The following is a 26117-nucleotide window of genomic DNA, read 5'->3' on the forward strand; positions in this document are numbered from 1 at the left end:
TGCACCGCAATCGCTTACATTTTTTTTGAATTTAAGGGAATGCATAATCATCATTTAAATATTTTTACCTAAATGAACGAAGTGTGATTGAACGATAGTTCGAATTTTATGGGACGGAGCAAACTATGTATTTTGTCCAAGTATCTACTTATCACACGGTCAATAAGATAAATAGCATCACTTATAACATGCCTACATATTAAACAGTTATACTAATGAAATTTATTGACATCGCAATCTAAACTCTGAAGCACGTGCCTGCGAATTATGTAGAACTCTGTAGAATAGTTTTTGTTCGTGTCAATTGTGTTTCCGGTAATAGATCTGACGGCCCAATTGATAACCGAAAAATACTATCAATTGGTTCAAAGTGTTTCAGAGAACCATCAAGCACCGAAATTCGCAGATCTCCATATCTGTAAGAGTATGAATTCAATGTATCTGTTGTTGGTTATATTTTTTATCTGGTCAGATCAGATCAATTTATGATTTTAAGATTAGATAAATCGACGATCAAAAAACCCATCTAGTATTCGCTCAAATGTTTTATCCTCAATATATCTTTTGTGTAAATTGTTTTTGCTTTATTGATATGTATTATTTAATAACATGATCTTTGCGATTTAGATTACTTTGCGATTCCAATATTTTAAATCATGAAATCGAGATTGTTTAATTTAATACAAAAGATTCGATGCCTGTATTGTTATTACTCAAGATTATAAATGCCGGATTCGACTCAAGAATGCATTTAATTTTAGTTTATTACGAGATGAGATATTAGAAGAACTGAAACTGATTCAGCATTCTATTGCCAAATGATGTATCCAGCATTGTCCCCAATACACCTTCAAGATCCTCCGTCCTGTGAGGTACAACGTGAATCAGATTTAATTCTGAATTTAAGTCATAGGTATGTAAAGAACACTTGAGTCGTGTCATTTTACAAAGATGCCAAATATCTCTGAATTGGAACCTCCTTTCAACTGACAATGAGAAATTTCGCGCGGGAGAAGGACGAAATATAGTTTTTAATGGAATTAGATCAGAATAATGACTTTATTAGTATTGCTACCTCACCTTTTGAGATTAAGGTTAGCTTAGTACACTCTGGCTACAGCATATGACAGCCTAGCGTAGCTGAATCGGAAAATAGTTGAACAAAAGCGACATGAAACTGATTATCAGGTGGAGACGTATACCGCTCAAAATTGGTTTATTGCCTGCTTCGATCATTCCAAGTGTTGCAAATAATGCATCTACGACCAAGGGTGGAGGAGTAGAAAGTGAATACACAAGCTAAAACTTGATTTGGGTGTATTCAAGGTGCCATAGAAATCAAACTATAAACAGAGTTGTTGTGGAAGCAGAGCAGAATTGGGCAGCAGAAATTACTTTCGTCATTTCATTACCCGTAAATTACAATTACTGTGAATAACTGTAATATTTAGTAACTAATTACAATTGCGGGAAATAATTATAAATTTTGATTTACCAATTACAGTTAGTATAAACAATTGTAATTTTATGATTATCAACTACAATTACTCGAAATAATTGTAATTTTTTTGTTGTCAATTAAAATTACTTGAAAAAATTGTAATTTTTTTGCTACTAATTACAATTACTTGGAACAATTGTAATTTTTCTGTTATCCATTACAATTAATGGAAATGATTATGTTTTTTTTCAAATTTCAATTGTTTTTCATAATTTATTTAAACAAATTACCTTTGGAAACGTAATGTCGAATTCTCAACATAATTTCAAATTCCGAAAACATCGGGAACTTCATGGAGCTTACATATTCACATTGACTGGTCAAGCAAATTATTTAAACAAATTAATTTTTCAAAGTAATGTGAAATCCTTGATCAGCTACCCAAAAAACTTTGGTAACCATAGCCCATTCACATATTGACTGTAAAAGACTCGTTCCGATCACACCATTTGAATACTCCAAAAACGGAGTAAATTTATTTGTCTATTTGTTATTATTTCACAGGATTAACGTTAGAAAAAAAAATTCAATTGGACCACATCGTGTGGTTTACAATTACTCAAAAGAATTTTAATAATGTCTGATTTAATTACAATCACTGGGGATAATTGAAATGATTTCTGATTAAATTCCAATCACTGAAAGTAATTTTGATAAACTTTGATTAAATTCAAATTACTCAATGTAATTTTAATGAAATCCAATTCAATTACAATTACTGGAAATAATTTCGATGGACTCTGAGTCAAATACAATTATCAAAAGTAATTTCACTGAACTCCGATTCAATTATTATTACTGAAAATAATTTTAATGAAATTCAATGTCATTAAAAATTATCCTTAGTGATTTGTAATTGTTAATTTTTTATTACAATTTTGCCCAACACTGAAGCAGAGTAACTACTCTGACAACACTCACATCACAACTGACCTCCTAATTCATCAGCTCATTCTTACATCTCTATGACACACTCACACACATACATGCATACATCATGCAAAGCATCATATTGCTTGTAACACCAAGAATAACGGCCAATTTCGGGATAAACGTTCTAACACCAATTCCAAAGTTTTTTCAAAATTCATGAAAGGCTCAAGTTTTTTATTCACTGTGAAAGTGTCATAATTTTGGATATTCGTGAGGTGTTACTCGAGAAGTTACACACGTCTACACAGTACCCACGCCGCTAACAAACTTTCCAGATCATCGTCTACAAGCTCCGTGACAATTGTCAATTGCATGCATACATTCGACCTTCGAACTCGAAAGTTACCTCAAGTGGGCGTTCGTTGGGCGCTTAGACTTATTTAGTATACTCCACTATCTCTGCATCATTAAGGTAGTCCTTATTTAGGGTGTTAACGAATTTTTCTCAATATATATTTTACTGTAAAATTATTAATGTTCCAAAAAATCTATAACTGCAAGGTTTCAGTGGGCATTAGTGATGCTATCTGAAAAAAAATTGATTTATACATTGATTTGCGAGATGGGGCGGCAAAAATTCGTTAACGCTCTAAATAAGGACCATCATAATGCATCATTTAGAGATTGTTGTCGAGTTATAGTGCAGAAGTTCTCGATTCTTTTTAGCATTTACAATTGGACTTTCCCCCCTCTTTCAGTACATTTACAAACACGTACAGTGGCGCGTTGCTGGCGTGAAAATCTACACTACCAGCTTACAATAAATGGTACAAGTTAAAACTAATCACGCTCGCACATAATACTCGCATACGATGACTCAATACTAAGTGATAATGGATTTAGTTTATACGAAATTCCATTTACCACCAAGAAATCTGGTTTGGGTTTGGAGTCTTCAAGATCAAAAGAAATAATCTGAACCTTAGCTGTCCATGTCTTTTATTGGATTATACTATGAAGACAAAATTGAAACATAAATCGCACAGACAATACCGACCAAAATTTTGCGATTCAGAACAATGAACGCTTTGAATTTTATTCTTCTCTTTTCCAGTTCAGCACCATCTTAATATATATAAATCTCGTGTCACGATGTTTGTCCTCAATGGACTCCTAAACCACTTAACCGATTATAATAAAATACGCACACCATGTGCAGTTCGATCCAACTTGAGAGATAGGATAGTTTAAATCTCAAATTATAGTCGCAATTTTAATTTATTGCTAATTATTTGTCTGTTATTATTTGACAGTCACAATCATCTGTTAACTCCAAATGATTCTAACAGATGTCGATACCTTTCGACTGGGTTGAGTAAGTAATCAATAGATGGCGCTGCTATGGTAAATCTACGAACGTGTCATATAAGCTACATTTTAACAGCATAATTACCACGTGTTGTTGACGCTATAAAATTAATTAAATTTATTTTGTAGTGAACGAAATACCGTACAATTCAATTATTTCCACTTTTTAAATTTTTGGTGTTAGCATAGCCGGCCACGTGTTACTTAGACTGAAGTGTAAATTGCATTCATATTATAATGAAGATAATACAGTGAAATTAATCCTGTTTTTTACTTATTTGTGCTTCATTGATCAAAACTTTATAATTTAACAAAAACTTTAGCCACAGCAACGCGTGGCCGGGTCAGCTAGTCAATTATATAATTCTGAGTCTACTACTACTAAACACCATTTCGGATCGAGTGAGATCTTGCTGGTCAGCAAATTGATTTATGATTTTCTGACATCTGATATAAGCTTGAAAAACTTTCCGCTCTTAACAACATCGTGATGAAACGTGCAGCGATTCGTAGTATTGACACCACACCCGTCGATTTAACAATTCATACCAGGCCTGTGATAACTAAATCATTTCGTGAGAATGGGCATGTAAACATAATTTATTACTGCGTAAAGAACCAGTGTAAAGAGAAAGAGAAAATTAGGATTGTGGTAGATTCTTTAGACGTGTCTACGCAATTCTTAATCTCAAAAACGTAGATCCATTAATTAAATCCACAAAATTCGCAAATCTTTCAACTCTGGTTTCATTGTATTATAACATAAAGAAATTGTTGAATACAATTTTCAGATAGCCTATATTGACTTATTTCAAGAAACATTCAGAAGCTAATCTTCAACATGTTAATAAATGTTATATTTTTATTCCCTCCAAGTTATGTATTGTATCTTCTCGATTGACGGCCAAAGCAATATATCCAATAAATGAAATCTGAACTGAGACGGGGGTCTGACAATTTTATATTGCAATATCACCCAGTGTCCCAATAATGGGAATTCAAAGCTCTTTAGAATAACGAATTTTATCATCCCTAGTACAAGTATCAGGTTTAAGGTGAAACAGTTGAAAAAACCATGTTTTTTTTTGAATTTTGAAATTCCGCCACCGGATTTGTTTTCAGTGATACCGAAAACTCCTGGATTGACAAATTTCAAGCGAATCAGATGAATATTTATATGTTCAGCCCACCATATTGGATCCGCTATTTTGAATTTTGAAATTTTGACGTTGGATTCGCTTGCAGTGACTCCAAAAACCCAGGATTACCGAATTCTACTTTTCTAGTCCCCATAACCTTCCCACAATTACATTTATTCTGTAAAGAGAGCCATTTTCAACACTTTGTTTATTTATAGCGCCCAATATATTCGCGAAATAATCAAGATCCCTTTCGAACCATCAACATTGAAATCTAAGTAGTCCAATCAGGCAAAACAAAAATAAAAAAATTACAGCGATATCTCAAAAATTGAATATAAATAACGAATAACAAATTCTAAAAAGGTGTCTCGTATATGAGACGCTGTGCCGCAAAGGGTTAAAGTATGTTTAACTCCTCGCACATTTCTTACACAGGAGGTACACATGTGGACATTAATTCAGAGACGGCTAGTTTTTTGGCCGGGTCGATTACGTTGGTAACGCAGATTCCGCCCATAGCGACAATCTGACAGTGGCACCGCAAGCTGAATCTGCTTTACAAACGTAATCGACTCGGCCGAAAAACTAGGCTTCTCCCTGATCGATTTAAGAAAGTATAATTGCAGGAAGTTGAGGTACTCTAGATTAGGTTAAACCCTAAGACAAGAGATCTTACAGAGTGATTTGAAAGCTGAAGGGATGTGAAATTGGAGTGAAATTACAGTGATTGTTCGTTTGCCAGAAGGTTAAGGAATATTTGTAACAACCACGTGACACCGCGACGAAGCATACCAGATAAGCACGTGCATGCTGTTCTAGATATATTATTCAATTAGGTATATTGAAGCAATTTGAAGAACCGCGCAGGAAGCGAAGACCTGACCTCGCCGGTTAGTCTGCAAGTAGGTATGTATATGGTGAACACGTAGGGAAACATGTATACCGAATAGCTGACATTTGCATCGGCGGAGAGATAAAGCTATGTGAGAAGTTCTTACAATCTGTCGTATAATAAGTTAATCTATTGTCTGTGTTTGTGTGGGGGAGGAGGGATTACATAAATTTAGTTTTCTCAATTTCTATTATTTGTCCGTAATTTGATTCATAGTTTATCTCTTGCAAAAGTGCTTTATTTGGGAAAGGATCTCTTACAATTAATAATTTAACGACTTTTATAATTTTTAGGAATAACAATTAACCTCCAGAGTATCCGTGACCAATCTAGCGTTGCAGCTTTTCTTTGAAAATGAAGATTGGCTTTGTTATTTCAATTTTATTTTGCAGCTAAAAACTTTTATTCTAATTTTAAAGTAGTTGCAAAAAAGTACTGACGTATTTTATTACGAATTTGATGAACGAAAATTCAATCGACCGTATTATCTCCGTATAAGATATTCTTAAAAGTATCTAGTTGGTACTACTGAAATTGTAATTATTCAATCCCTCCAACACCTCAACTTCTGAAAGATCTCAAGAGTGATTTAACCACTTGGAAGCATGACTTGGTTGACACATCGAAGTACAGAGACAGAGAAAGTCTGAAAAATTGTTCAAAATATCATGTCCCGTATAATAAAGATAAACTGTTGGTGAAACTTTCGAAATCAATTAACTTGCAAAATTTGGTAAATGGCGAAACCATCCATCGACTATTGTAATTCCGTAATTCTAGTGTGTACGATTTCTCTCTCTATCATAATTACGAATTGCCCGCAGTCCGGAATTTGTGGACCGTGTTTTACAAATGCTCCAATTCGATAAATCAGTATCTTTTAATACGAGATCTCCTTGTTCGGGCCGAATTGGCGCATCTGCGCATTATAGATTACACACACCGACTCGTTTCACCGACTTACGATAGACATTGATCTTATCTGCTGTCAAGAGATAGTTATCCAATACTATCCACGTATCGTGACACTTATTGTTATTGATCACTTTGAGCAGGGTCAAAATGATCGATAGAGTATCATAAATGCGTCTACAGAAGAAACAGACAAAATATATCACGCGATAAGAAAATATTCTTTGATTCGTAACAAACGCGGGTTCAAATAAATCTGAACAGAATGTCACAGTCGTTTGGAATTCTCCAATTAATTCGGGTTATTTGATGTTTATCCTTTTCCGGAAACCGCTGTCCTTTTATACGGCATCATGCTGGGTGGGACCGAGACTTCTGATTGAATTCATTGAAGTACATAGTAAAGAAAGAAAGGAGCGGCAGGACATTGTAAAACGGAGCTACGATAATTAGTACAGTGATGCATATACGGCTAGGTGATCAGGGTAACATAACGGTAATCGAAATAGTGGTATCCTAGTATAATGACTATCGTTGCAGCGTCCTTCGCTTTATAGTTTGACGTCTACAATGCATTCAAGGTCATCGACCATTCACACGCAAACAATTTCCGTTTCTTCGAAATTTTATTTCGAAACGTTGTACTAAAATCTAAACACGAAAACGCAGTAGTACGATAATTTTAAAAGCAAACAAGTATTTTAAGAAGTTTAATGCCAACAATATATAGATTAATTATTTTTGTGTGCAAAAGTGGCCACAGAATAATAGGAGTAAAAGGAAAACAACATAACAAAATTTGAATTGGAATTGTAAACAAGAAAAAGAAAAAATAGAAAAAAGAAAACGAAATCTTGCTCCGAACTCCTATGAAAAGTCTAATATTTTCATAATCTCACAGAAAGTGTTTCCTAACTACAGCCACTCTATTACGCCATTCTCGGTTATTTACTTTTCTCGAGAATTGGGCTACAGGTGTTTGACACCTAGAATAAGGAAATGAGGTGAACTGCGTTGTGACAAGAAAGGGCATAAAGTGAACTACCGAAAATATTCGAGATCCATGTTAAAAATGTATTGAAAGAACACGAGTCGCTACCGAGTCTGATATACAACATAGGTATAAGCACTAAGAGCGTCTAATCTTAAAGAGCCGTATTTTATTTGCGATAAGTCAAACCGCGGCACATTAAGTTGTAAATTTTTTCCTCGCTACAGGCTTCTTAGGCGACACATTTCAAGGTATCGTAAGCCTCAAGAGTACGTTTAACTTACCATGCGTTCGTCACTCGCATTAATTAATCAGTCATTCGTTTCGACGTTGCACAGAAACAACGCAATGCGTATTTGCCTTACTCTAACTAATTCCACCACCTCCTGTTCTATTGTTTACGGTTCACAGTTACTAGCTACTCTTAGAAATTTTTCAGCATCTTATAGAAATATATATGTCTAGGTCTAGACCTTCCAAAATAATTCTTCGTATAAACTATTCAGCCAAATACATGCTCCACTCTAAATATAGGTACACGGTGATCACCGTAATTGTTACAAATATCAAAGACAGTGTGCTCGCATAGATTCAAGTTACAATATTCAAATATATCGTAATGGTAAGAAGAGGGCAATTTTCAATAGCAATACCATTATTTATACGACCGCTAGAACCGGAAATAATAAGAGTATCTTGACTCCTGACGTTATCTTTGGAGTTTGCGTATATTCTTCCTTATACTATTTTCTTATAATATTTTCTTTATAGAGTATAAAAAAAAAGGCAGAGTCTATCACGTATTTCCCGACTTATCTGTACGCGAAACCGCCAGTTCTCCAAGGTTTGAGATACGGTGGGTATATTATATTTTGCAACTGGTTACGGGAATTACTTTGTATTATGCAATAAAGAACACAATTGATCCATATCGCGTGCATCGCATGCCTGTTTTAACCTGAATGCGAAATAGTTAGGCTAAGGTCTGACGGACAAGTTAGACACGAATGTGTATGAAACGTCCTCTCTAAATAACAAACCTTCCATGGCCGAATCCACTGGCGCAAGTTCGTAATGAGACGCTCAATGTAAAGAAATGCAAAAGCCCACCATTCGTTAATAAACATTATTCGTTATAATATGAACTCCTGTGGGACTTTTTTTGGGCTGGACGGGTAACCTCTTAAACTATACCACATACCTATGCACCGAGATTTATCGCGAATTGTTTCAGTGGTTCAACGGCGTCTCCGCAGGGATAGATACAGGTATGTATGATATATGTTGACGATATAAAAGGTGAAGGAAACGCAAGTATGTATAACATGTATGTATAGGTATACTACACGTAGGTATAGTTCATACATACGTACGTGTACTTACGCAAGAAGCCTGTGACGAGTTCAACAAAACACTCGAGTCTTGTGACAATAAGAAAAGATAACGAAACTTAACACATAAAAACAGATAGCGAAATTACCAGTTACTGTTATAGGTGTAACCTGATGAATATATTCACGTGTGTAATTTGATACGCCGCCGTACAATGTCAGACTTTCCATCTCAACCGGAGCAGCTTACCTTCTTTCCGCAACTCGCAAACGTCGCTCAGATTTTATGAAATTAGTAGATGTTGAGTACTGATCTGATAGTAAAATTTATGTAGGTAGATATTCAACACACAACAACCAAAAGATAAAGTCTTTAGGGATCATTTTCTCGTATCGCGAATCTAGAAATAGCTCATTTATAAATCGGGAGTAAAAAATCGTGTGGAATCATTTTCGCATCACAGCATTCTATTATCTGCTTTTGTTTCATTAGAACAAGAGTGTTTTATTACTCTTTACTGCCGATATATAGTGTGTAATTTCCAAAAGGCTCGGCAGAGTTCTGCGCCAAGTTCATCCAGCTTTATACATGAATAGATACCCGATATTTTGATCCTTTAATTCACGTTTTTTTTTTGTATCCCTTTATTTATGGAACTACCGTTTTGTTAACAACTGCAGAGTTTTTCGGTTCTATATGAAATAGCACATGTAAACGAATGGTTGAAATTCGTTCTTCTCCACGAAAAAAAGTACTTTCTGCTAATCTACCATGAAAAGTTGAATGTGAAATTTGACACAAACTCGATACACATCAAAAAATTTTACATTTTTTCAAATTTTTTCTTCGTGTTGTTTTTGTTTGTCCGCGATATTGGATCCGCCATTTTGAATTTTCGAATTCCGAGTTCATATTCGTAATCAGCGACCCCAGCAGCCCATAAATGCAAAATTTCAAGTGAATCGCATGTTAGGAAAAATGTATGCGTGAAAGGGATAAGCTAATTTGCGGATCACGTGGCATGGACACACCCAGTCATATACAGTTGCCTGCTGTAAAATAGATAGCTAACCTATCAAAATTGACGACTGCCGCGCACGCGTGTCACGTGATACATCAGTCGTGAAACACACTCGTTGCGAATGGACATCGAGCCAGGTTTTGGCTGTAAAGAAAATATTTAATGCAATAAATTTGAAATTTATCAAGCGAAACCGTTTTTTTTTTTTTTTTTTTTGTGTGACAGACGCAGCAAGTGCAGAGAATTGATTTTAAAACAGTACTTGAATCGAAAAGCGTTCGTTTGAATTGTTTAGGTGAAAATACTTTCCATGTAGATTTTTGAAATCAAACCCGTCTAATCGCTCAAAAATAATAAGAGAAAGTGTGACCATAGTCTATATTGTACTGTAACTTACGAGGCAATTTAACGATCGTTTCTGCCTTGTTTCCGAGAAAAACACAACAAACAAATTTAGGTTTACTCGGTACGACGCGTGCTATTTTCATTATATGAAAATCGACCAACTATTGAAATGCTACCGATCACTATAAATTCCCGAAAATTTATCATACATACTTGAATCGCCGATCTAGTTGACTGCTGAATTCCGAATTATATACAAGTTTTTTTCCGACTACGAAATACTTCCATTCGTACCCTCGACGATCATTTCAGCAATTATGGTATCACAATACGATGATTTTTGAATTCATCAAGATGGTAAATTGTACTTTCCGGTAAATTTGTAAGGGTTACTTTTGATATCTGAGATGTTTCGATTTGAACTTTTTGATCGACATAACTATTATACGTATAAACAAGTGGTTACAAGCTTCGAATGTATGAATTAGACGTTAGTTTGAAAGAAAAATTTGCCGAGAACAATAAAAAAATTATACTTTGTGCAGCTGTTCCGGAAAGTTTGCAATTCAATGTAAAGTAATATTTTTTTCGTGTATTTTTCACTTCGACCGTTTATGTATGTAAAAGGTAATGAAATTTCAATACTGAGAAATTAATTGACCACTTTGTATAACGTTCAGTATAGAATGAAATACGAAGACTTACAATATTTTCATGTTGGTAATTGAATGAATTAGAGCTTTCGGCGGACCAAATAATAAACAGAGATTCTGCGGAGAAAAAGCAAATATGCTGTTTATCCCATACTCGATGTCTGTTTATTATCGCGTTCGGATACCGATCTAAACTCATGTTTATACACGGCACGTATGCGCGAAGATTTTACAATTGATAACTCGATTATCTTTAGATATAACTGTATACAGGAGTGTATGAAATGGATAGTATTCCCAAAAAGAGAGTTTCTAATTAAAAAATATCGATGCCTTATTGGGCCTAGACCCGATTAAATATAATTCTTCCATATGATCTGAAAAATCCTAATCATTTTGCTGTCATTAATTTTTTTTATAAAGGTTTCTAATTTGAGGTGTTTAGGAGTCACGTATTTTCCTATAAACTTTGACCATTCGTGTCCTGAAATTTATGTTCTATTCATTGGGTTTTGTAAATTAAACGTACCCGGTGGGTTATAACACGCGTCACGTACATCCTCCATAGATATATGTCACATTATTATACCTAATATACTCAAGCCAGTGTAATACTAATAAAAATCGAGTCGAATCAAAAATTTATAATCCATATCAGCAAATGCATAGTTACACTTCACTGTCGTATTTTGGCATGATAAGGTCGTTATCATGCTTCTAACTTCTTTCTTATTTGTGTTACACACCCAGAGCGCCTCAGGATACATTATACATATATGCATAAAGAGCACTGCATTTTCACGACGCAAAATCAAATGTACAATCTGACAATTACCTTGCACTGACTTTTCTTTACGCTCTCCATTCCTAGTTCTCACATGACCTGTTCGCCTCGTGCTGTCGAGAGTCGTAACATTAACGTAACGATACATTTTCAAGAGTAATTGTTGTATCGTAAATTTAGAAGCGTTTGAAATATAGTAGTATGAACAGTGAGGTATACAAAAAAATTGTAAGAGACCTTTTTTGAAGAGAATTCAATTTCCTACGAAAATATGATACACATTTTTTTTTTATAAATAGTAGATACCGAGATATGTATTTTTCTTCCTCACCATAAGAAAAAAATAGAAAACTGCGAGGCGGAGGACCTTCCTATTAAAATTAGGAGCTCATACTTGGAGAAAATGTTTTTGAGGTCTCTACCAACCAAGTTTTCGGAGTACAAAGTGAAAAAAAAAATAGTCGATTTTTTGGCCCACCCTAATATATATATATATATATATTAGGATATATATTGAAGGATAGTAGACTGCATAAACAAATTAAAACATACCAAGTATGCTCATATCTAGTCATTTCTTAATTGCAAGCTAATGGTTTTTCCCAGTGTCGTGTTACAATAGCGTTACTAACTTGAACCTCGTTATAACTTCGGCTATTCGCGCTATTGCATAAGTTTTCAATTACTTATTAAATTTTCTTCGAATTCATGACAGAAAAATCTTGTCAACCCGAATACTTTCTCATTCAAACAGATCTGAAATACTGGACTATACCAGTATTGGAAGTGGAAAAAAGAACTGCCTGTGAATGCGACACGATGAAATTAAATGATATTTTTCGACTGAGGAATTTTTAATATTAACGTGAGCATAGTTATTGGACATCGCTCGGAATGCAACAACAAGCGGCAAAATATACCACGATTGTGAGATAATATAACAATAGCATCAATGGGATTGTCATATCACCATTTCTGTGTTGTTTAAGTAGCCTAATTTGTGATTCAAGGCTTGTTGAATCAGTCTGGAGATAGTCGCACAAGCAAGCAGAACAATCTTCGGAAAACACTCGGATTCGTGTCTCAGAGTATACATGTACACGTAGAGATATACTGCGTGCGGACTACTTAAGCAACGCGCAAGAACAGATGCCGAGTCGGATGCTATATAACGTGTAACGGGCGTAATCACACCCACCTGCAACGTAATACGTACAACATTCCTTCGGGTGAAGATTCGACTCAAAGTTATTCGCGTTCATAGTTATCTCGCGTATGATAAAGGTGTTGTAATTTATCGGAAAATTTTCCATGAAACTCACCGCCGAAGGAGAGCAGATAGATAACCGAAATTACATTTCGAATATGCTGCAACAATACGAAATGTAGCTTTCATTGGCTACCTGCTGGCGTTGAGCGGTGAGTTTCACAGAAAACTAATCCCGGTATGTTTGAATATGCTCATGTTTCGATACTCTATCTATTCAACGACGCGTTAATGATATAAGTATTTTTATACAACTCGAGCATGTTTTTTCATGCGTTCTTTTTGGTACACAAAATACCCGTTTCTATGACGGTAGAGTGAGTCTACGAATGCGCATGCGCGAAGTACTGAAAAGACCAATGTTAAGTCCTAGGAGTTAAAATTGGTGTTTTCTGTACTCCGCGCATGCGCTGTCGCAAACAAACCTGACATTACGCGACCCTAACCTCAATTTCGTGAAAAGACGCGTAACATACTCTCGTTATATAAAGAATCGTGTGCGAGAAGAATCCAACGGTCTTTTCGCCTCGAGTATTCGCAATATTCGTATTCGACTTCACCTACGACTCATATTGCAAACTTACACTCGGCCCGAAAAGACCTTGTTACGCAATATACATATTCGGAATACGTTGTAACGATAGTATATGTGACGAGGATATCGATAAACGGGAAAGTGCAGGAAGTAGATTTCGATGCCTCATGGCGAGTCCAAATATTTGCGGCAAGTCTATTTCAGAGAAAGAGAGAGATAGTGTGCGTGTGTGTGTGCGCAGTGTGACTAGTAAGTAACTAGCGTGTAGTCAAGATGGGGCGACTTACGATCGGCGATTACGTGTCGAAGCAACGTTTTCCGGGGTTCGGGATGCACGGATAGCGTCGGTTATTGTTGTGTCGCGTTCAGCCCGGGGCTGGGACTGGGACTGATCCTAGGATTCGTTTGGTGATACGTGCGACGTGCGGAGGCAGAGAAGCTCTTGGGGAAATATTAGCGGCGAGTGATGCCGCGTGTGAGCCTTCAACGAATTCCGCGCGCGTCCCTGCGGCTTGCCTGCTCTGTCTATTTCCCTCCCTTTCTCTCTCTCTCTCTGTCTCTCTCTCTCTCTCTCTCTCTCTCTCTCTCTCTCTCTCTCTCTCTCTCTCTCTTTCTGGTTCGATGATGCAGAGTTATTACGAAAAAAGGATTGGTTCACATTTCCAGTGGTATAAGGTAATAACTTGACGCGAGGTGGCGGAGCCAATGATGCCGTCCCGATTCCCGTACCTCTAGAAAAATTATTGGCTACCGTGGCTTTCGTGCGATCTGCAAATAGACCGGTGGAGGGGCATATCTCGGAGCAATTAAAGCTAAGACGATTGTAGCGCAGGCCGCGAAGGCAAACCGATGTTTGTTCCACGGCAATTCTTTACACATCGCAATGAGCACCACACCCCGCGTCGTTATATGTATTTCAATTTTACGTGCATTTTCAACTTCTCACTTATCTGTGTTCCGATAAGAATAGAATTTTTTATTATCATCCCAAAAATAAGAGTTTTAGTTTTCTATGAATCTCAATGTATCGAACTCTATGTAGAATCATGTTCGACCATTTTCAATATTTCTAGCGATATCTCGTTAGTGAATTAAGGGGACCTGCAAGTAAAATTCTAGCTCTACGATACACATATCCTACAAAGCCGTTGATAAGAAGTGGTGTCCCACGTCTAAAAAGAATTCCGTCATAATCTTCGCTTCTTTCGAAATTTATGTGTTCGAAGGAAAAAAAATGAAATTTATATGAATATACAAACTCCACCGCTATACATGTTTTTTTGACTTTCCCCCCTGATCCCTGCTGCTTCTGCCACTTCTAGATCTACAAATATGTCATAACAGTAAAAGTCAGAAAACATGAAATTGAGGAGCTTGTTAGTACGAAAAACGGCCTTGTAGTGGTTTTTATTTACTTAAAAACGTATCTCCTCCTTTAATACTTGATATTAAGATTCGCCAATTTTTTAACATGACCTGTTCACTATTTCGAACAACTTTATGCATAGATTTTGCGAAATTCATTATCGTTTAAAAATATCGATGTCGAAAATGGCAAAAATTTTACTGGAAATATTTTTCGACGTGGGACATCGTTTCTTAACCAAAACCACGTTCAAAAAAATTAGCGGCTGTGTAGCACATATTTATTGTAGGACTCGAATTTCACTTGCGGGTTCCCTTAACGGACAGTCCCAGCGCCAATTACCGTCGAAAGGCGTCAAGAGGACCGCAATTTTTTTCTGATTTCTTCAATTTCTTCATTTTTGTGATTACTTTCAACGAACATCGGTCAATTTTATAAAGTATCCGTACTGAAAAAATTTGTAAATCTTACACTTCTTTTGAACAATTATAATCATACGCTGAAACTTGGGGATTTCCGTGCAATAAATAGAAGTTGGACTTCGCGAAAGACACTGGTAAAACAGTGTTGCAATCTACAAGTAGCTTCGACTGTTGGTACATATCAGGACGTGGGCAAATGTTAACTTTGTAACGAAATAATAAGCAACCAGTTGTGTTAAAAACTTCGATAGTTCAACAGTCTTATGACCGTTGTCAACTTCGTTGAAAATTCAAATACGGAAGATCTAAATCCTAATCTCCGTATTGCTTTGAGGATTCTTCTGATCATATCTGTTGGGAGCTATTTTGAGGGGGGTTTGATTAACGACCAGGTCACATTGGGTGATGGGTGTTAGCCTGCGATACGTAGTTTTAAAATTGATGCATTCTAATTCATTGCGTGCAATATTATGTCTTTTGAACTCATGGGTGTCAATTATGTACCTTCGTAACAGCTACCTATACTTGAAATTCAGCTTGATTATCACGAACAAACGCAGAACAATTTTTTCCTCTTGACAATGATTTCCATACGTATAAGCTAGTTCCGTCATTTGACCCTTCAAATGTCCTGGAACGGTAAAATTTTACAAAAAAACAAAAACTACTTGTTTATCAATCTTTTATTGCATAACATTTTTTTAAAACGTACTCTTCCATGGTAATATCCGCGGTAGGCCTATGAAAGGAGAGGGGCGGGGGGGTCGAAATAGAGTTATAGCGAAGTTTTCCGAAATTAAAAATGCATTGCAAATCGTCCAAGTCTCAAGAAAAATTGAAGGCATTTCCCTTTCCCTTTACTCTTTGGATCAAAAACGAAATCAATCAGCAGTGCGCATGCGCATAACTGAAATACCTGGTTTTACACACTAGAGCTTTCGTTGGCGCATGCGCACTTTCGAATTTCTCATGATCAATTCATCACACTAGAACTCTGCTATTGCAGCACTCGCCATACGGCTCACGCTGCGAATTTCACACTGGCCAGAAATCGCGTCTTTTCCACACTAGTAACACAATATACGATTTCTTCGTTGTAGATTCGAATAAAATCATTGACGACATTCTATTTTTATATAAGTCTTTGCTGCATACTTACATGCTTGAGTATGAAGAATTGTTTGTGTAGAAAATATAATTATTCTGAATTCCACAGCCTGAACACACAGAGTGAATTGCTAATGACTGAATGGTTTAATACGCATGCACTAAAATTCGAGAGTAAGAGCCGTAGTTTTGTCAGGATGATCAGCATTCATAAATTCAGATGACGGACCGCTGTCAAATTTTTGAAGTTACACCCATCTTGATGACCTATAAGGACATCCGTTACCAGACATTGTTCCAATGAAATTGATTGCACGCATGCTAAACTTTAAAAAAGCTAAGATACTGCATTATCTGCTGGGAATACATGTATGTAAATATATGTAAGGTACACATATTTACCATTGGTTCTTCGTTAAAACGCTTATCTTATATTGTACGCGTGTTTATACGGTGCACTGAAATGCCGTAAGAGTCATGTAATAATACCTCACACAGCCTTGAGTATGTCGTTATACTACTATATAACGTGTAATCCATCATCAAGAAGGTATCTTATTAGCCAATTTATGTTATTACTTATTCTCGTTATTACGAGAGATAGTGAAGTTACAATGTTGGTCTGTTAAAACTTTGCACATCGAGTTTGATTGTCAAACCGTTAAGATTTTGGATTAAGTGGAAGGTGTGTTATCAAATTTGTAAAGAAACGCGACTTCATTTTCAGATGTTACTTAGTGATGACGATTGATGAAAAAAATACGTAGGTATACTTGTGAATACCTTCAATTATCGCGGTTGCTCAAAAAAGTTGAAACAAAAAAAGTTTTAGGTTACAGTAATTAATTTCAAACACATTGCCAGGTATATAAGTGCTTGAGAACGTACTTGAAGCAAATACATTACGTTTTGCACACCAATTGTTTTGAGCATTGTTCAACGGGTTAGAGGCGGCACATAATGAACACAGAAAATTTCGACGTAGATTCGGCAAGAATTTTGCGAAAAGCACAGTTTTGCGAATATATTTGGAAACGAATATCACAAAAGAATTTGAAATCAATTGAACATCTACTGAGGAATATTTAAATAAACATATTTCCGTGAATGTTTGTCAATATGGACAGCTAATTTATTACTAGATGAGTCCAATTATGATGCAGACAAACAAGACAGTCTTTATAAGTGTGTCGAATGGAGTGTTTCTTCATCGGAGATGTTACATACAGACTGACACCGATTGTTAGTAGACTCCGATAAGCCCTTGCTGATCGGTTTTGGAATGAATCGATGACAAAACACATCCTCTTGTATAGTGTGCATTCATCACGAAGCTAAAGACATTATACGTAGAGAGAGACCCGATTGCACAACAATGAACGTATGCCTCGGACTATTTTTCGACTTCAAAGTGCGATGTATCTGGCAATCAGTTCACCCTCCCTCAATTGATCAATCAGGGTTTGTCAGACTTGGATTTATATATACCGTCGCTACAATTATTTTTTTCGATTCGATTTTGTATAAACAATTTTGTCACCAATATAGGTATAAGTCTGAAGTTTTACTTATTGTTAAACAATTTCGGTCCCTTCCGCACAATGAATAAGTTTCCCGATTATAAATTTCCTACCAGTCTCATATAAGCCCATGATCAGGCTTTTCTTACCACCTGATCAGATTGATATATGTATTGTCCTGATCAAGCTGAGTTCAGGTATGATATTCAGACCCTGATCAGGCTTTCATCAGATCTGGATTAGGGCCTCATGACGTGTTTAACAGGGCAGGTGTTTAAGACACTACCTGATCAAACTCCTGCAGCGTTCGTTCAGTTTTATTCATTTTTTAAATAACGTCACGAATTATTTAGTTTTGTGCGGATGCGAAGCCGAGGCTACCAAAATGAGTAGCTGATAATCTGTAGGTAGATATCTACACAAGTGGTATATGTAATAAATAGACCATGAAATCATACTACGTATGAATTTGTAAGTAGATGGCCACATTTTAGTACAAGTTATGTGATACTTTTATCATGAGAATGACAAGGACTTCCATGACGCCTGGTGGTTGCTTGTGGTAGTTGGAACATCTCAAGTTTAGTCAGGGTCTACTGGGACATCAGGCTGGCATAAAACTGACTTTATACACGTGGAATATATTTGATGAAATAGGTTGATGTTTAGAATATATTCCGCAATTAACTTCATAAATATGTCCACTCAGAAAATAGTAGAATTACAAATCAATAGATAGACATTTTTCTGTAGTCCAGGTGGGCAACGCATCATTGCGCTATATCCATTTAAATTTACCCTCGAAATTGTTGAGAAAATCTTGTTAAGAGTAATAAATAAAAAATATACTGGAATCATAAACACGAGCGTAGATATCGATGCTTCGTTTCAAAATGCTTAGAAATGGTTAAGATTCTAGCATATTTGTTCGATTTCACTTTACGCTAGCTCCATCTTATTCAGAAGACTATTTTCTACATAGTTTCTGAACCAGATTTTTTTAAGCATACATTTGAATATTCCCATTTGTCGATGATAACCAATATCGGCGCAATGTTATAAAATTAAATATTCAACGATGCCATGATAATAAGAAAAAAGTATTTCAGTGATCTTGTGAAAAATAAGTTTCTGTATAAAATGAGTTACTGCAGAATGAAATCATACGAATTAATCAGATTGTTTACTATTTTAAAACGATTTTAAATGAGAAACTGATACCTTAGTTCTTGTTCGTGATTTTAGTGTTTTATTTTCTCGCAATTTAAGGAAAAAGTCAGTTTGAAATTATATAAATTTCAATACCATTGTACATTACACAAACTACTTGTTACCGGTATCTTCATTTGTAAAGTGACGTACGTTTTCCTTTTCTTTAAATATTTTTCACTTGGCTACTAATTATTTACTTTACGTAAATTATCGCATTCACACAGCTCGTTAGCTGCCTGCGGTCTTTAGCTTATGTTCATGTAATCGCGATAATTGAAGACAGAAGTGGGAGGAGTAGACAAAATTCCTTCCATCTTAATTGGTTCTCATAGATTATAATCAGTTTGTGATACAACTGCTAATTTTACTAAACTTATAATTAAGCACTAGCACGTGACTCGCCTTGATATGATGAACATATCCAATGACGAGTCTCATACAACTGAGGAAACTGTTCTACCAGTGATTATCTGGTTCCAGTCATGCGACCCACAAGTGGCATTCGAATTTTTATTATTTTTCTCTTTTTTCTGATTTGTAACAAACGTGGCATCGGAATTATTAGTTTGCTGATTTCTCTTAATATATAGTTCTCTACACTCATATATAATGTATTTGAGGTATTCCATGCCTACTGAGAGGACATTTTCCCTGACCCCCGCCAATTTGCTTAATTATTTTTTATATGATTCTACAACTTCCAAAAAGCACTCACCATTTTTTCAGATTTTTCGCTCCAACCATTCTTTTTAAAAAAATGTTACAAACATAACATATGTTTTGTATACGTACAAAAAAAAAAAATCAGGTTGTAGAATCATATAAAAGATAATGAAGCAAATTTACAATTTGTATACATACAAAATAAGAAAAATTATTCCTCTAAAAAAATATTTAAAAAATACAAAAAAACAATTCTCCAGTCTGAACTATGGGTCAAAATGTTTGTTCTGGGACTCAGAAATTATGTGGATCTATGTAAAAAAATAAAAAATGACGTTTTTTTTAGGACCATAAAAGGGTTCGTAACATTTTAAAAAAAGAATGGTTGGGACGAAAAATCTAAAAAAATGGTGAGTGCTTTTTTTGGGTTGTAGAATCATATAAAAAATAATAAAGCAAATTGGCGGGGGTCAGGGAAAATGTCCTTTCAGTTGACATGGAACACCTCATATATACTCGGAGAGGTGGCATGGAATGCCCTATACACCAAGCCCGTGACTCCAACCAATTTGGTTTTATCTGATTCTGTTTTATATGATCGACCTTCCTCAAAAACCACGAAAAAATTTTGAAAATGATTTTCGTTTTTTCGCTATTTAAGCTATCTCAAAAACGCCTTTTTTTTTATGTTCCAAAAAATTCGTAGATATTTCGAGATGCAACACGATAATTTTAAGCTCAGAACGGGAGTGCGATTCCGGTTTTTTCTACTTCTCCAGAAGGAATCAAACATTTTATTTCAACAATTTTAATGCAAGTTCTATAATCTTGTTGTTTCGGCGCTTATTTCCAGAATTTCTGAAAGATGAATAACAATAAGCGATAAGTGTCTTCAAGAAACATCAATATTTAATCATATTAAGGTTTCATCAAAAATGAGAAAATCTAAATCGGTCGGGGCACGGGCTCAGTGAGTTGGCATGGGATGCCCCATATATAACATATATGCCCCCTAAAAGTAGTCAACATACATAGTAAAAAATCTGGCTGTCCCCGAATTTTTCCGATAACTCTCACACGCCCCGCTAAACAGTCGAATTTTTATATGGAAAAATGCAAGCATTTGAAATTCTTTAAAAAAAAAAAACTGTTAATTGCTTTAAAACGTTGTGTAATAAAAAAATTTCCTGGTGCAATTTTGTGGAAAATTTAATGCTCTACAACAAGATCTTTTGTAAAATTTTCGTAAATCTAATATTTATCACGCTATTAACGAAAAATGAAGATCGTTTTAGATATTTATATACAATATGTGTAAGGAAGAATTTTTCTCTTCACTATTCGCTTACTGCAAAATTTGTCAACATTTGATCGAAAACAATTTTTATGTACAAGTACAGTTCGACAAAATAGTTAAACGATGGACGAAAATCATTCCTATGTTGGAAAGGATGGAAGACCAGTATTTGTACTGTGATAAGCAGTAGATGCATGATAAAGGTTATATTTAGTTATCATTCAAATTTAATCGAGCTGAAACGCCGCCGTAGTTGAAGTACGTTTTATGTGTACATCTTATTCGTCCGTTTCACCATAACGTTTCTGGATGCATGTTATACAAGTCGGCAGATAAAGATTCGAGACCTAAGAGTGATTTACTCAAAACATGAAGACGTTGGTTGTCAAAATATCGATGCCTTTTAGTAATTAATTTACTGTTTCTATATTTTCAGAGAAGAAAGGAAGTTATTGTAACCATTTCGAAAATGAAAAGTTGAGGTTTCACTAGATCTCGACGTTTCAAGACCTAGAGAATCACCTCCAATCATTTTCGGATGGACGTCTGTATGTATACATATACCTATGTATGAATGCGTGAGATCAATTTTTTTTACCGACGATATCTCTATTCAAGAGATATGTATACATTGAGTATTACCGGATTTCAATTTGGTTTTGGTCTCAATTGTCGCAGCTTTTCCAAACTTGAAGCTGAGATGAGATTTTGGTTTTGATCGGTGGTCCTCTTTGAATTATTTGGATTAAAAAAAATCTAAAAAATTTAAAAAAAATAATGATACCACGAGGTTGGATGAATGAATTCGAATAAAAATTGGTACTGTAAGGTTTATGGAGTCGCTGATCATGAATCTAAAGTCAGATTCACGAATTCGAAAATGGCGAATCCAACATGATAGAAATAAAATCTAAACATATTCGGATTTTGATGGAAATTATTAGGCGAAGATTGTTGGGGTCACCGATAACAAATCCAGGCTCAGAATTCCAAAATTTGTAATCGTGGATCCATTACTGTAGTACAAAATAAAAAAAATCCTAATATTTTCATGCGATATAGCATCCGTGGGCTTTTGAGTTATAATCACGAATCTGAACATGAACTTTGAAAGTCGAATTGGATATTCGCCTTTATTTTCTATGAGCTTTGAATCTGCGGTGTGAAAACAGGAAGTTCGAGGTCTGGCTCACCGTACCTAAAGCAGCTGGTTTACAGAGCAGCTTCCGGATATAATAATTTCACAAATACGCAATGCACGACTATCTCGTATTGCTATTAACAAAGAGTATCGAGTATTTTTTTCCCAGGAACCTCCTTATCAGCGAATGTCGCAGTAACTTTGTCAAGAAACGAAAAACTAAGAATTTAAATTTGAATTTTATTCTTTACAGGGCTCACGTGTCCTATTTTCATTTTTCCAAGTAAAATTTCTGTCACACATTTTATGCATGTTTGCTTGTGATACCTGAATTTTGTACGCAAAGTAAATAGGAGAACGTATGGCACAACGGACCCTCTGAAAACTTTTTACAAAAAAAATGATTTTTTTTAATAATCCGTAAATCCGTAAAAACGTAACAAAATCGTATCCATTTATTAATACATCACATGCCTATAATAGAATTCATGTGAAGAACCGAAATTAAGGTTATGTAGTACTCCTACCCTTACCGACCGAGTAAACTCACCCCTTTTTCTTCCTATATCAAATAAACAAAGGCGTTCCTTAGCTCATTCGTTAAAGGTAGAAGTACCGCATGACCTTAATGCATATAAAGACCCAGCAAGACGTTTTTCACGACAAAGACAGATTTTTTTTTTTTGATTGTATGACTTGTTGTAAAAAATAATGAAACCAAACCGATTGAATACATTGAAATGAACAAATTGGTTTACGACGGTTTCAGGGCATTAGAAAATTTACTATAAAAAAAGAAACCAAGAAAGCTGCAAAAGTAAAAGTTATACATATGTGCGTGCAAAACATATAACCTATTGCACTTGATTGATTTTTCTTTCTGAACATCATATACGACAAAAAATAATAAATGGCTATAAATGTCTGTCTCATTCAGATTGTGTGTATGACCTTTTAACTCTTTCATGCACGCATTATTTCTTAAATGCGATCCACTTGAAATTTTGCATTCATGGGCTTTCGGGGTCGCTGATTACGAATCTGAACTCGAAATTCGAAAATTCAAATTGGTGAATCCAATATGGCGGACAAACAAAACCAACTAGAAATTTTTTTAATAAATCCGCACATTTTTATGGTGTGTATTGAGTTTGTGTAAAAATCGGCATTAAGATTTGCATGGTAGATTAGCAGAAAATGCTTTTTTCGTTGCGAAGTACGAATTTCATACATTTGTTTACATGTGCTATCTTTGCAATAAATGAGTAAATAAATTTTAAATTTTAATTTTATTTAGACTTGGAAATATTTCAGGGACCATGTGGAACCAAAAAACTCGGCAGGTGTCACCAAAAAAGTAGTTTAATAAATAAAAAAACTGCAAAAAAAAAAGGTGGGACGCTGGGCGTCCCAGTGTGAATTAAAAGGTTAATTAGATGATGTGCCGGTGTTGAAAAAACTCCACACAGAAGGTCCGACGAGGGTTTACACAAATCATGCACATTGCAATTTCGGCGTAACATTATTTTAGTCTTTAGTGTTGCATCACCTGTAATCATACACTCTGTATACTTTGTAACAAGCTTCAGTTCGAGTTACATTTCAAACAAATTAGGCAAATAGCATTTTCATTTTCCGAAGTTGGTCAAGCCGTTTACATTTTTTCAATATTGACTGCGTGGATTTCGTAAACAATATAATGACACTTATAAAACCAGAAAATTGTCAATGTGGCCAGCAGGCTTTCTGAATATATATATATAATATGAAAGCAATAAGTATACTTTTTTCAGTGTCAGACTATTATTTAGCACGACAATTCATAAGCTCATATGTGTCGCGTGACTTTCAAATTCTGTCCCGCTAATTAATAAAAATATACGTAAAAATGGACTGAATGACCTTCAGAAAGCAGCCGCGGTTAAGTTGAGACCTTGAGTTAACAAATGTAAAGAATTCTATTATTGACGAGATTCTTACACAGAAGAAAAATATTATATTTTGGACACTCAACTTTTCTTAGGTAATTCTCATTCAGCAAAATAGTGAATTTTATTTTCAATAAGTTCTTCCGCTAACGTCACTAATTTCAACCTCGTAAAAATATCCATAACGAATTAACGGTAATGTTCATGATCTAGCAAAATCAATCGTAAATCGCGCGGTTAGTTTCAAACATTGCTCTTGATCATCATAAATTATCATATTATTACATAAAAATGTAAGTGTAATTCATAGAATCTTCTCATTTTACAAGTATTAGTTTTTTTTTCAAACCAGATATTCGATGATATTCGACAAAAAATTATATCCATTTCAACGATTTATTTACGAAAAACGATCGCAAAAAAAACAAACCATTGTAAAATTATCTATGAAAAACCACAAAACATAATGAGCAATTCTATTGAAAAAAATACGATAGTTTCTTTAAATTCCCTAAAAAAATTGTAGCGATTTTTATAAAAATTACCGATATTTTTTCCCACCAGGGACCAATTTTGAGCTGGGAAATGTTTTCGCCTGAGTCATATTCACGTAAGATACTTCAAAGAGTAAGAGAGAAAATTACCTCACGCTAGTGATAACTTTAATTATCATATGGGACGTTGAATTGTGTTTGTACATACCTGCATACACTGCCGGCCAAAAGTTTGGGTACACCAGTCAAAATTTCTTGCCGCACTAGAGGTTAGATAGCGGACTCAAAAATAAAGATAATCAAATTTCCCAAGCGACGTTCTAAACTGCACGAATTTACCTTCATTCTGCTTTCTTAGAAAATTCTCTACGATTTCATTTTTAGCCCCGGTATGTACTTTTGAACATAGCCGTTTTGCGGCTATTTTTTAGCTGCCAAAAATTAACCCCACATCTTAGGGAAAATTTTTTCCCCCGTTTTTTCTATTGTAAACTTAAAAAGGATATCAAAACCTACATTTTAATTTTTTACAAAATTTCGTACAATTTTTTTCACCCCGGTATTACATTTTTAGATAGAAAAAGACATGTTTTAAAAAAAGAGGCGTAATCCAATAACTATGGGGTTTCAGAGGAAATTTCAGGAAGATAAAAAATTGCATAGGTTCACACTGGAGTAGCTAGTTTTTTTTTTTCAAAAATTTTATAAATATTTTTCTCACAATTTTTTTAGCTGGAACTCGGAGAATCATCATTAGTTGAGTTGTTGTCTCTTGAGAACTATCGGGTTTAAGATAATATATTAAAAATGAAAAATGCAACACTGGGGCGAAAAAAAATCGTAGGAAACGTTGTAAAAAACGAAAATATAGCATTCGACATCCTTTTATAAGTCTACTATAGAAGAAACTGGAGAAAAAATTATCCCTAAGGTGTGGGGTTAATTTTCGGTGGCTAAAAAATAACCGAAAACGGCCATGTTGAAAAGTACGTCCTGGGGTCGAAAAATCGTATAGAATTTTAAAAAACGTAAAACATCGCTTGGAAAATTTGACTATCTTTATTTTTGAGTCCGCCATCTAACTTTTGGTGTGGTAAGAAATTTCGACTGGTGTACCCAAACTTTTGGCTGGCAGTGTACGTTTGTATACCTAACAAAAACGAGACTGCAAGATTAAGGATGTATTGGCTATACATTTTCAACCAAAAGTGAGTCTTGTTGAAAACATTAAATACTTTATAATAAGATAAGTATCTGAAAAAAAACAACTACAGTAAAAATGATAAGAAAATTAAATTTGAATAATAATACTCCCCAAAAGTTATCCATAAATTGTTTAAACAAAATATTT

At 35.0% G+C, this 26117-nt stretch overlaps 1 protein-coding gene across 6 annotated transcripts in view; it reads right to left on the reverse strand.

Annotated features, from left to right (window-relative positions):
• Vha100-2 (V-type ATPase subunit a family protein Vha100-2) overlaps positions 1-26117 on the reverse strand; it is a 76815-nt gene that overhangs the window by 20918 nt on the left and 29780 nt on the right. Inside the window, exon 1 of one of the 6 annotated variants that reach the window (XM_046613223.2) lies at positions 13904-14092. The exons of the other annotated variants lie outside the window; for them this stretch is intronic. The gene's annotated coding sequence lies outside the window, so the exon portion shown is untranslated. Of the gene's footprint in view, positions 1-13903; positions 14093-26117 lie in introns of those variants that run through there. 6 annotated transcript variants of the gene reach the window in all.

The sequence above is a fragment of the Neodiprion pinetum genome, chromosome 2 (assembly GCF_021155775.2).
Source record: "Neodiprion pinetum isolate iyNeoPine1 chromosome 2, iyNeoPine1.2, whole genome shotgun sequence".
In the NCBI taxonomy this organism is placed as follows: domain Eukaryota; kingdom Metazoa; phylum Arthropoda; class Insecta; order Hymenoptera; family Diprionidae; genus Neodiprion; species Neodiprion pinetum.